Source organism: Mytilus californianus, unplaced genomic scaffold, assembly GCF_021869535.1.
Source record: "Mytilus californianus isolate M0D057914Y unplaced genomic scaffold, xbMytCali1.0.p SCAF_4, whole genome shotgun sequence".
Lineage (NCBI taxonomy): Eukaryota > Metazoa > Mollusca > Bivalvia > Mytilida > Mytilidae > Mytilus > Mytilus californianus.
In genome coordinates, this window is record NW_026262690.1 from 64396894 (window position 1) to 64411062 (window position 14169).

Here is a 14169-nt window from a genome sequence, read left to right on the forward strand (position 1 = left end):
TAGAAAACCATAAATGAATATAAAATAATAATCAACTCTATATATCTGTCATAGATAGCAAACAATAAAAAAAAATTGAAAATAACTGTCTCAGAATTAAACTCGAATGAAACGATACAAAAACTCTAGAACAATTTTAGAACCTCTAAAACAATAAAGCCTCAGAACAGAAGCATATACATGATATATGGTTCCAGGAATAATTCTTTCATGCCATGCTCTATGCTTATTTTAACACGGATAAGCAGTATATTTGTAAATATTTTTATATCGAGCGATAGCGAAGTGTAAAATGTTGACAAATACAATGTCTACGCATGTAAAAAGGACATAGAGCATGACATGAAAGAATTATTTTGTTTCTAATAGGATTTACATTCGAAGCGGATCTTCAAGACACTTTCGAAATGTAGCCATTTTGATTAAATTTTAATGCAGCTAACAAGTTATAGAAAAACAACCATTTTAAGTTTTACAAGTGTACACTACAAATATTCTCACTAAATTTCATGACTATGTTCTATTTAATCTCCAGTGTCGTTCAAAATACAACTGACGGTTGGAAATTTAATTGTGACGCCAAACACATGTACCCCAATATGTTTTATTAGAATATTAGAACACGATTTTGTAGTTGCTTACAGGGCGAAAAAAGAGTTTCATATTAGAATATTTGAATCGTGAAGTACTGAAATGTGCTTGTAATCTTGAAAAGCGCATTCAAGAGATTATTCTTTTTAAAAAATCATGTTAAAGTTATACTTTGATATCTAATTATAGATTACAACATGTCCTTTTTCATATCGGCCCTGGTATCATCCCGAGACTCCCATATCAGCCCAAAAATTAAGCTGCAACAACTCACTTATAGTATTTCAATAGTTCAAATATTCTGAATTCAAATGTATACATTGCAAATGGCTTAATGAAATCGCTATGGACAAAGAACACAATTATCTTAAAATCGCCATTTGCAGCATTTAGACCGTATGATTTTTGTGTTTCATTTTATAATAGATCACACACAACAGACAATCATATTTTGGTATGCCGAAGAAAGATCTTTAATACTTGATACTACATTTCAAATTGCTATTAATTACTTTTTAGCTCAGAGGATTGCATTTTTGGCAATATTCTGTCTTGAAATAAATGAAACTGATCTTGAACATTCATATCAAAATAACATAATTTAAATTTAATTTCTTTACTTTCCATACTTGTCTACTTACGGCAAATTACATATTATTTATGCATATTTAATACCATATAAACATCGCTCGAAAATAAGAAACCCTCGTCATGTGTTTCACTTCGACTTTCGTCATATCTAAATAATTCGACGTCACTGTTATATAATAAAAATTAAAGTACACGAACCTTTACTTCCATTAAATGTAGGTATTTATCACAGATCAATAATGACAATTGCGTTTGCATTTATAATTCATTTGTTATAATGCAACCATGCTATTTACAGTCTTTATGAATTAAAATGAAACAAAATCACTAATATTTAGTAATGATGATGGTATCAATTTATAAAGAAAAGAAATTTACCATATACAAATATAGAACCGACATATCTATTTATAAGTGAGGAAGAATACAATATCCACATAGCAATTGATATTATACCATTGTTATTTGTGACATATATTGATATTGACAAACGCATTTGTGGTCATGCATTTAATACAAATATTTGAATCATGCTTAGTTATTTGCTACCCACATACATATATATATATATATATATATTGTTTGTGCGAGGTAGTGGTTTATCTTTCTTTCTAAAGATAAATCTCATGTGTCTGACACAAAAATAAATGTTGAAACTCGAATCCATTCAAATCAATGTTCGGAATGAAACTTGAGTCCATTCAAATCAATGTTCGCTATCAAACTTTTTTAGGGCTCCAATAAAACATATTTAAAGAATTCTACGGTTTTCGATCATAGTTCTAATTAACCTTGAACCTCAAACATCAAATAGTTTGTAAACTAAGAGGACAAGAACAATCATACAAGTCTTGATACAAATGTTAGCTTGGCACTTTGGTTAAAAAAAACCCCTAATTGTACCTATGTTATATGATACATTCCTTTGTGTAAACGAGAAAAGCGTTCCAATGTCAACCGACGATGCACATATCTTATCTGTCGAAGGGCAATAACTCTAATATTTTTTTTATCTTTTAAATTTTTATAAATATCATACAAGAAATGTAGTGTGAGATCGCTTACAATGCAACATTACATATAGTTTCTTTTTCAAGGGGCTTAACTCCTGTAAAAAAAAGTTGGTCGGTGCTGATTATCGAACAGCTGTAGATGTAAAGTCAAGCGCTGTGAATATAAAGTCCACTTTACATCTCCAGCGCTGGACTTTATATCTACAGCGCTGGACTTAACACTTACAGCGTTTGTCTTGAAAAAACCACAACTCTTAATATGTATGTACGAAAGCTGATAAGGGCCATTCAAAAAAAAAAATTATGTCGTAATTACGACATAGCATGTCGTAATTTCGACATAACATGTCGTTATAACGACATCGCTATATCGTAATTTCGACATAACATGTCGTTATAACGACATCGCTATGTCGTAATTTCGACATAACATGTCGTTATTACGACATCGCTATGTCGTAATTTCGACATAACATGTCGTTATTACGACATCACTATGTCGTAATAACGACATAGCTATGTCGTAATAACGACATCGCTATATATATATAAAAGAATATGTATTATGATTGCCAAGAGACTTAATGACACAGAAATTAACAACTATAGGTCATCATAATGGCCTCAATAATGAGAAAAGCCCCCGCATAGTCAGCTATAAAAGAGGGACGAAAGATACCAGAGGGAGAGTCCCCGACATGACAGCTGTTTAATAATTTAATTCAAACGAATGAAAATAACGGTTTTAATAATGTACAAACAAAGACCGAAAAACGAATATGTAACACAGCAAACAAATGACAACCACTGAATTACAGACACCTGACCGCTATGTGATAATAACGGCAACCTTATAGTTTAACTTTTCACTTTTTGATGCGATAGGCATTTCAAAATGATTGTCAGTAAAGGCAAAGTTTGTAGCGGAAACAAATTCATCTTTTTTTTTTTAGAATAATGAACACTATATGCAATCAAGCTTAATTAAAGTTATTCACTTGCACCTCAGACTTGCACATACTAGAACTTTATTTATAATCAAGTCAAATGAGACCCAGTTGAATAGGGGAGCAATTCAAGCTCCTTGGAGCCTCTAATTATGTTTGGCATGTACAGATTTGTGTAAATTATGAAGTCCTGCATTTCCATTGCAGGTTCTGAATAAGATGAATTTTAAGCTTTTCCCAATAAAGACTATGTTAAACTTTGGACTCATAGTGCTCAGACCCACGGATCTCTGTACCTTCATTTGTACACACTTGAATCTTAATGTACAGTAACTACTGAGGCTTGATGCAAATTATTACTGCATTGCTATTGTTGGTTCTTAATGAGATTCTTCAAGCGTCCTCCCCATTGAAGCCCTATTAAAACTTTGTACCCCAAGTTCTTTTAACCACTGTTCCCCAGGGCAACTATTCCTACAAACTTAAGGGGAGGGTTAGGATTCCGCTAACATGTTTAACCCCGCCACATTCTTTATGTATGTGTATGTCCCAAGTCTTTAATTTACATATTTGTTTTTCGTTTATTTTTGTACATAAAATAGGCCGCTAGTTTTTCTCGTTTGAATTGTATTACATTTGTCATTTCGGGGCCTTTTATGGCTGACTATGCGGTATGGGCTGTGATCATTGTTGAAGGCCGTACGGTGACTTTAATTGTAAATTTCTGTGTCATTTGGTTTCTTGTTGAGAGTTGCGTTTTTGAACAAACCAGCGTATCCCAAGGCCTTGATAACCTCTGTAGGCCCCAAATAAGACGAAAAAAAAACATCAAAATTGGAGAGAAAACTGAAAAAAATTGTTTCTAACCTCAGGGATATTAACCCTTGGCTATCTTAGATTTAATGCAATCAGTTTGATTATAAATAAAGTTCTAGTATGTGCAAGTCTGAGGTGCTAGTGAATAACTTTAATTAAGCTTGATTGCATAAAGTGTTCAATATTCTAAAAAAAAAAAAAAATGAATTTGTTTACGATACAAACTTTGCTTTTACTGGCGACCATTTTGAAATTCCTATCGCTTCAAAAAGTGAAAAGTTAAACTATAAGGTTGTCGTTATTATCAGATAGCGGTCAGGAGTCTGTAATTCAGTGGTTGTCATTTGTTGCTGTGTTACATATTCGTGTTTCGGTCTTTGTTTGTACATTATTAAAACCGTTATTTTCACTCGTTTGAATTAAATTGTTAAACAGCTGTCATTTCGGGGACTCTCCCTCTGGTATCTTTCGTCCCTCTTTCATAGCTGACTATGCGGGGGCTTTTCTCATTATTGAGGGCATTATGATGACCTATAGTTGCTTATTTCTGTGTCATTTAGTCTCTTGGCAATCATAATACATATTCTTTTATATATATAGCGATGTCGTTTTTACGACATAGCTATAGTGATGTCGTAATTACGACTTGTTATGTCGAAATTACGACATATCGATGTCGTTATAACGACATGTTATGTCGAAATTACGACATAGCGATGTCGTTATAACGACATGTTATGTCGAAATTACGACATAGCGATGTCGTTTAAACGACATGTTATGTCGTTTTAACGACATGTTATGTCGAAATTACGACATAGTGATGTCGTTATTACGACATGTTATGTCGTAATTACGACATAAATTTTTTTTTTTGAATGGCCCTTATCGGCTTCCGTATGTATGAGACCAACACTCTCCGTAGTCAATTTAACATTTACAGCGAAAGTTGTTTATTTAAAACAGATTGAAATATCACTGATCATTGATGATAAATTCTTTAAATGTTTGAAATTCTACATATATACGTCATTTTAAAGTTAAAATTTCCCTCCTTATACGTGTATTTGTTTGTAAATAAGTACATATCGCGTATTAACATAATTTTTAATTTAATGACATGTTGATAGATTGTGTTCAACATTGTTAATATTTAGGTATAAAATTTAGTGCATCAGGATCTTTTTCCTTTGCTCAGAAGGAATTGTACAATAAGGCACTGAAAGCATACTACAAGCTACGAAAGGACTTCTTGTCACTGAATCCAAATATTAAAAACAGCCTCCACGTATTTGATCATACAATTAAACCCATTCTTTTGTATAGTTCGGAAATTTGGGGCTTTTTTAATCCCTTCAAAAAAAAAAATTCTCAGACTTCTACAGTTGATCAAGCCTATCCTAAACTTCTTTCTGAAAGATTACATATGAAATTTTGTAAACTATTAATAGGTGTGGGGAAAAGAGCAACAAACTTTGCCACTCTTTTAGAACTTGGGAGATTTCCTTTACATTTTGATATCACCAAATCTATGATCAGATACTGGCACCGGCTTGAAAATTTGGGTTCATCCTTTCCATTACTAAAAGATGCATATTTAGAGTCAAAGCTATTATTTGAATCAAAAATTCCCTCTTGGTATGGATCTTTAAACTATTTGCCAAAAAAAATTAATGGGGTTGACAGTCTAGCCTTTGCAAACAACTTTAGATTCAAAATTTTAATTAAAAAAGTAAAAAGTTTTTTTATCAGCACTATGTGGAGAAAACAAATGCACAATTGTGCTGATGGGAAGCTTTGTAGCTATAGCACTTTTAAGACTCATTTTGGTCTTGAAAGATATCTTACTTTATTACAATCACCTGAGCAGAGGAGAAATTTCACTCGACTGCGTATTTCTTCTCACAGACTAAGAAATGAACAAGGTTGCTATCAGGGTACTCTCCGACAAGACAGAATATGTATCAGGTGCACCTCAAATGAAATTGATGATGAAAAACATTTTTTATTTTCGTGTTCATCATCTCAAGATAAGAGAAATTGTTTAAATTCCACTATTATCTCACTATGCCCAAACTTTACGCATTTGATTCCTAGCCAAAAACTGATATGGCTTCTTAATGTAGAGAATCTTGATATCTTGATATCTGTCTGTGAGTTAGTTGATGACGACAAAATATAACTTGAAAGATAAATATTTAAATCAGGCTTTCTGTACTAGGCACGAGGTTGACATGGTGGGGTACAGGACACATAGTATAAGTTCTATTACCTTTCTGTTTGTGATATTTTTTTATTAAACTGGTAATATTTTATCTTTTCGTAATATGTGCACTTTGGCATATCAATTATCATTGTCCCTTGGTGCCTCTTGCAGTTGTGTCACCTTAAATAGTACTGACTCCTCTTCACCAGGCACGAGGATGACATACCAGTTATGTGCAACTTCTTACAATATCTTACCATATCATTAATCATGTTAATGTCCCGATACACATTTTAATATGCACCCACCATGCCATATAGCACCGTCCCTTGGTGCCTCCTGCAGTTATGCTAGATATATTTAGCCTACTCACAGAATTATTTTTTGTTACTTTCTAGAGGTGTGCCTGAGACGAAGGTTTTATATATACTCCTATATATATACGAATATGTGAAAACTGTTGTTTCTTATTTGTGTTTGTAACTATGTATACTGTATTGGTTATTATATTTGTAAAAATAATATTATGCTCCTTGTGAGCCCATTTGATGGAAATAAAGCATCTTCTTCTTCTTCTTCTGTATATGTATCAAATAATATATACAAAAGATTTACAACTATAGTTTTGAATACTTTCTTAACTATGGTCAGTAAATAATTCAGTCTGATTGTTTCGGAATGTTCACAAGAATTTCAACTTAAATCAATTTACTACAAATATCAGTCAACTTCTCATACAGTATGGTTTAACTGGAAGCCGTCTTAAAAGAGTTTGACCATATCTGAATGTTGGTGATATATTAAGATCTATGTTGTATATGTAGACTGTTGGTTGTCTTTACGTTGTTTTTTTTGGGGTTTTTTTTTCCCATGGCTTTGTCAGCTTGTCTTCGACTTATGGGTGTGGATATCTCTTTGGTGTCTTCTGCCTTTCCTGATTACTATAACTGGAATACCAAGCAATCTGAATAATATATTTAAGGATTTTTCAACATTTTTGCAAATATTCATAAAACGGAAATGTTATTTAGTCCTACATATTGCTTTTGATAAGAGATATACAAATTTTGCTTGTTTTATTCTAAAATTTTACAGTTGTTGGCATGAAAAACCTAGACGACTATTTTGTTTATCTGAAGGATAAACGATATTTGCAAATGAATATTTTGTACATAAAACTCACACTACGAACTAGATAAAATAGTTCATAAACAAATATATAAAAATAACATTTCGATGATTTAAAAAAAAAACACCATTCATTTTGATCACAATATTAGCCTTCTTCGCTCTTTCTCTGAATTATTTTAATAAAGGGAATAGTTTTGTTAATGAACTTCGATGTGGTTCCGGAGTCTTGAAACATATTTATAGAACTGGTAAGAAACGAAACATTCAATTTCTTTCTACAATTGCAATAGTATTCACTCAGCAAATAAAAGAATTGTAAATAGGTCCGATTCATTTTTAAAATAAAAGTAACAAAAAAATACCGATACGGGCAAATTGGCTGTCAGTAAAAGGTTTCAACAACGCGGAATTCGGCGAAAAAGACCTTATGTTTGACCGGCTTTGACGAGGTATACAGACGTGTTTGTTGCGGTCATAAATTGAGGGTTTTGAATTTGAGGAATCGGTGCCAAATTTTGTTCAGAAATGAGTCATGTTCTTCTCTCCAAAGATGTGGTGGACAAACCCACGTCTACAGACGTTCAAATGAGCGTTTCGCCGATGCGTGCTTAATCAAGGGTTTTACTGCTGCACGGGAAAAGCCCAGGAACTACCATATCATTATTACTCATAGGGTCTCGAACTGTCGAAGATTGAATTTTTTTTTTTTTTAATTCTTGGAAAAGTGGGGAATTTTCCCTAACCAATGAACCATAAGAAAAGGCTGTTTATAAAAGTTCAATGATGTAAGGAGATTCATCTTTTTTTTAAATCTTCGTCATAGTCTATGAAATAATTAAGTTATCACTAAATTCCAATGTTCAATACATGTTTCACATTCAAATATTGCATGGTCATCCTAACTTTCAAAGTCGTTATTCACTATTACGAATTTTTGAATAATTTATATGACTGTAAATAATTTAAATTCCTCGAATCGTATATTATTTTAGATTCGAACTTTTACAACCTGACTTTTGACGTCATATTTCAATCCGTTTCGGATAGTTCAATAAATATATAGAATATTTAAAGAGCGTTTCGTCTTGTTTCATTTACGAAAAAAATCGATTCTTTAAAGATACACGATTCAATTGTTGAATACTTCCACCTTTATGGCCTGTATTGTTTTCAGTCTTATCGTTATAAGACGTCTACAGGAATTAATCAAACAAAATCAGCGTTACTTATTGATAAAGGATTGGCAAATTGGAAAACACAGTCAATGCCCTCTGTATTATTTAGGCGACTGTTAAGGTATGAATTTATTTGAATCCATGTAGCATATCTTAAAATAACTGAAAAAGATCAAAATAATACGAATAAAAAGAACATATGGGGCGTGTAGAAATGAGACAGCAACAAAATAATATATCAAGCTCAATAGACCCCGTCTAGGCAAAATGTAAATAAATTTAACTGGGTATATAAGACAGACTGTTAACAAACACACCAAAAGCCTTAACTAGAATAGGGGATACACATAATTATGATGCTGATTTTTCATTATTTGTATTTTCTATTGCTGATTTTCAATGCAATATAGTTGCTTCGATACTTTAATGGAATTTTACTTCATTATTGATGTCGTTCTTTAAAGAAAGCAACATGTATTACTGCTACTAGAAATGATTTAGGGAAAAAAAATTTCAAGCAATTCTATATTTTCAAATGCCACCACTTCGGCAAAAACCGTCCTACCTGAACAAGACTCATACTCAAAGGTAACTTCTTTTGATAACAAAAGGAAAACTTACAAGACGGACTTACTGACTGAACGGAGTACAAAATTATAAACGTTGTCCCCTTCATCTTTGTCGATAGGGACTAAACTTTGAATTGCTATTCATAAAAGTTCTCACAAAAAGTCAATTTCTTTAAATGAATTTTAACTTTGATATTTTGGTTGCTTGGGATTTTAACTAATTCGATGCATTTTTTTCTTAATTTTGCCACATTGTTTTTCTGATCAACGTTTACCACTAACACATATTTCCCCTGATTTTGTTTACTCACGGGATCAAAAACCGAAGGTTGATAAACCTTAGCCAGTGAAATTTTAATATAAAAATACTAAATATGACTCTTAAAAAGTTTAGCAATTTTAAAGGTATATTCAGCCAGCGGTGTCAATCAGAGTGTGGGTTTTAAAAAAATTCGAAAGATCTAATCTAAAATTTATAATCAGAATCTTCACAATTCTGCAGATTTATCAAAACTTTTAATTTTCTACGCTTTACATTATTCTCCATGTTCAATTGAAAGAACGATTACATACTCTTATTTAAAAAAAAAGTTTTTCTCTACAAAAATGGGAATCGTAGATACAAATTTCTTTTCAGTGGTTTTTAGTTTATCTTAGAGGACAGATCTAGATATGTTGTATATTGTTCATAAAACAAATGAAAAAACTCTTTTGAAGGGAAAACAAATGTCTTGCTTTAGGTCCAGAAAAATTTTACTCTAAAAAAAAACTACACTGATTCCAAAAACAAAAACACCGAAGATGATATCATCAAAATGCTGGACTTCCTGATCGACAACATATTTGTTGAGTTTGATGGATTGATATATCAACAGACAGTCGTTTTTCCAATGGATACTCATAATGCATCCATACTGGCCGAATTGATTTTATACTCATATGAAGCTGAACTCATACAGATTTTTCTAAACCAAAAAATAGAGAAAAAAAAGCATCTTTCAGCTTCTATAACTTCACTGTCAGATATATTAATATGATCCTGTCACTCAATAACCCACACTATAATGAGTGATTGTACCAAGGTCTGCTTTACATCTTGATCTTAAATAAAATTTCCTAGATATTGACACAGATTAACGACTTCAGACTTGTATATATGACAAACGTGATGATTTTAACTTTCCTATGGTCTACTTCCCATTTTGTCAGCAGTAACCTACCCTCTGCATCGTATCGCGTTAACAGATCTCAATTAATACGTTACGCTCATGCACTTCACAATATACGGATTTCGATAGGAGAGAAGTACTGCTTTCACAAAAACTGATCCAATGGACTGAAATAGACACTACATAAGTTTTCAGTCACAATCACAAATTGGTTGACCGATAAAACGTGTCCGTGTCTCAATTCACTAGCGACTTGTTTTCAGTGTTATATACATTGCTGTTGAAGATCATTTTAATACAATATTGCTTATGCTTATGTTCTCCCGTCCGGCAGTAAACCCCTCACTTATGTAAGGCGTCTGTTTGATTGAGTTGGCTAAATAAATACGCAGCCACATTCGGAATGAGGACTTTAATAACGTGAAGGGTGAGTGCCGCTCTCTCTGTGAGGTAAAGAATACGTGTAACTCTCTAAAGGGTCCGTAGTTGGCCTATTTCAAGACAAAAATTCCGCTTTTTTCAACATACACTCATTTTCCCTTTAGCGTCAGATGATCTTCTTGGTAAATAGAGCTTACCACTTATTTTGCTTCGATATTTGTGCGATTTAACTTAAAATGTTATCATTTTGTTCATTATTGAATTTGTACTTTTAAAACTACTGTCGCAGGCCCTGCTGGTGGGCTACTTGTCTGAAATGTGCCTTCTGTTCTGTTGTCCTTCGTCACTGGCATATTATAATGGATAAATTCTGATTTTAGAATTAGCATAATGTTATTGTACGAAACCTCAATTTGCATCTACTTCTGAATCGCTAAATTTGACCTGAAATGGTTTTAATGTTCTATTTCGGTCTTCGTCGGGATAATTTTACGTCATTAACACGAAAGATTTATACATACTACATAGATAAATGTCACAGACAATTTTTAATGTCCAAATATAGTTAATTGTTTCTAAATACGAACATGCTGTGTAGATATCATAAAAATGTGATAATGCAGTTTCCGTATTGATATTCAATTAGAATACAATCAACGAAGCACAATATAGATTTACAATAATTAATGCATCTACAATGTATCACTTTCAACACGAGAGAGGAAACCACTTGATGTTTGCATTGACAAATAGAATTAAAACATTATCATGCTCTTTAACGTATTATCTTCTTTGCGTGGGTTATTGCCTCCAGGACTTTTTTGGGGAGGGAGGGGGTACTTTTATGTTGTTCTTCAATATCAACATTATTTATTTCGGGAACACTACTCTATCTTTAGTTTTCTTGGAAATTATCCCAAAGCATTCGTTGCGTTTTGGGATAATTTAGATAAAAAGAGGAGGTACAGGAATTATCAATGGCCCCAACACCTGAAGTAGTATAGAAAATAGCTGGCAAAAAAAACGAAGTCAATACATGATACTCTTCGAAGCAGGATATGTTAACCTTGTAGGTATATATCATGTACTTAAAACATCCTTCAGTAACTGTACAAATTATCATAAACAAAGGACCTAACTAAAAACTGGCATTATCATACCTTCTCCTTTGTTCTTACTTCTACTTATAAAGAAAACTTATAAGCTATACAGTTCTATGATTCGAGAAAGGTTTTTCATTTCTTTAAAAAAGGAACTGGGTAGTATTCTTCTATACGTAATCGGTTAGCTTGCGATTTTTTTTTTAAATTTGACAATACATGCATGTTTATAACATATTACACTTTGTGATGTACTTGACTAGTACAATTATGTTTAAAGAGTAGAGGCGGAAGATACCAAATGGATAATCAAACTTACAACGCCATGCCAACAACAAAAAACAACCAAAAACGACCAAAAGAAAAAAACAACAGTATACAGAACTGTTAGTTGGTCACCCGGATGTTGGAAATTATTTAATATTATTATCTGTAAGTACTTTTACAGTATGTTAAATTCTTTAAATTTTCAGAATGTCTTAAACGATTTATCGTATTCGTATTTGACGTCATCTTTAAATCCAATTCAGACGATTTCGGCATATACAGTTGCTGGTTATCACATTTAAAGTACACAGGAATAATGACATGCCCCTTTCTTCTGTTGCTTTATACTAATTATCATATCTTAAAAGATAAACAGTATTTACATTTATATTATTGAGTACTTCCAGAACTATGGCCAGTAAATAATAACTGTCTCGTTGTTTTGAAAGCGTCGACTTGAACTTCACCTCATCAAGTACATGTTGTTTAAATGACCAGTAAATAATTTATGTGAAATTTGATCTATTAAAATTAAAAGCAGTTATTTATCATTAATGTAGTTATTAGCATTTTAATCACCACAATTGTATAAATTACTTTGGTACAAGCTTACAAGGTAAGTTTTGGCGCAAAAAACTAGTAAACTCCGCCACATGTACTTGTCCCAATTCTAGAAACTCTGAAGTGAAAGTCTTTAGCGAATCCTACAGTGTTTATCCTATAGAAAATACGGTTTTGATTTCATATGTTCATAGGTACAGTTTTTTATTCAGAAAGATGTGAGCCAACTTTGAAATGCTCCTACTACATTGTGTTTTTATTGAAAAGAAAGAAAAAAAACATTTTAGAAAAACAAATCAAGCCGGTTCTTAAAATTAGCCATTCAATAGCAACAAAAAGATTTTTACAAAATAATAGAATGTGTGTACGTGTTTTTAAAAATTAGATATTTCTACTTAAACTTCAGTTGCAACTTATACGGACCTGTATAGTATAAAAATATAAGAACAAGGAGATGTGGAACGATTGCCAATGAGACAACTATCCACTAAAGTTCAAATCAAGTGGATGTAAGCTTGGGTCATAAAGAATGTGGCGGGGTTAAACATGTTTGATGGCGCCAAACACTCCACCTAACCTCGGATAGTGGTGCAACTGCACAACACAAGAACACACTATACAAAACAATAAACGAAAAACAAATATGATAAACAGCATCAAACAACAACCACTCAATTACATTTTGATTCTTTAAAGTGCTTTATATGTTTGGCTGTCCACAGATTTGGTGTCAAGCGTACCGAATGGTACTTATTCCGGGAACACGTGTCGTATGCACATATATTGGTATAAACATAACTTTAACTGATAAATTTGGCTAGAAATAATGCTCATATGACGTCAAATCAGTTTTTCTACTGGTGGTATGTTAGATTAGATTAGACAACTTTTCAGCGCAGTGTCTTAATCAATATAGTTGCAAGTTGGTTAGGAGCGGCAACAACTGATAGTTTTAATTTAATTTTGTTTTATTCTTTAAAATATAGATAACCATACTCATAAGCGGATACTTAATTCGTAATTCTTTATATAATTTAACGTGCGGAGGAATAAATTATCCCAACTTTAGGAAGTGATCATATAGAATCAGAGTTATTCCTCTTTGGTTGTATATAAAATACCAGTGGAATAATGATGAAACGCTGATGTAAGTGTCCAATATTACAGGCATATAAATCATACATTAAAAATACGCCATTACAAATTATTCATTGTCTGATTATGGATAGCTGAGTATGATATAAAAACACGATTGAACTTTTTGCCACGAAACAAATGTTCTATCAAACATGGAAATTATATATGAAACAAAAATACAATTGAACTTTTTGCCACGAAACAAATGTTCTATCAAACATGGAAATTATGGTATTGCAGAGGTCACCGTTTACCATGCAGAACATGAAAAATGAAACAAAATCACAATTGTCGAGTCTTTTTGCCACAATGCAAATGTTCTATCAAACATACTTTTGCATTATTTTTTTTGTGTCCGAAGCACTTTTCTGGATTTACCTTGATCAGAGACACTCAAAACCAAAAATAAAGAACGACAAGGCTGTACAAGTTCCGAAACACGTGTAGAGCTATATGGCCAAAAAGGGACCTAAAAATTATAGTCAATAAAAATAATAGTCAAACCAATATAAGGT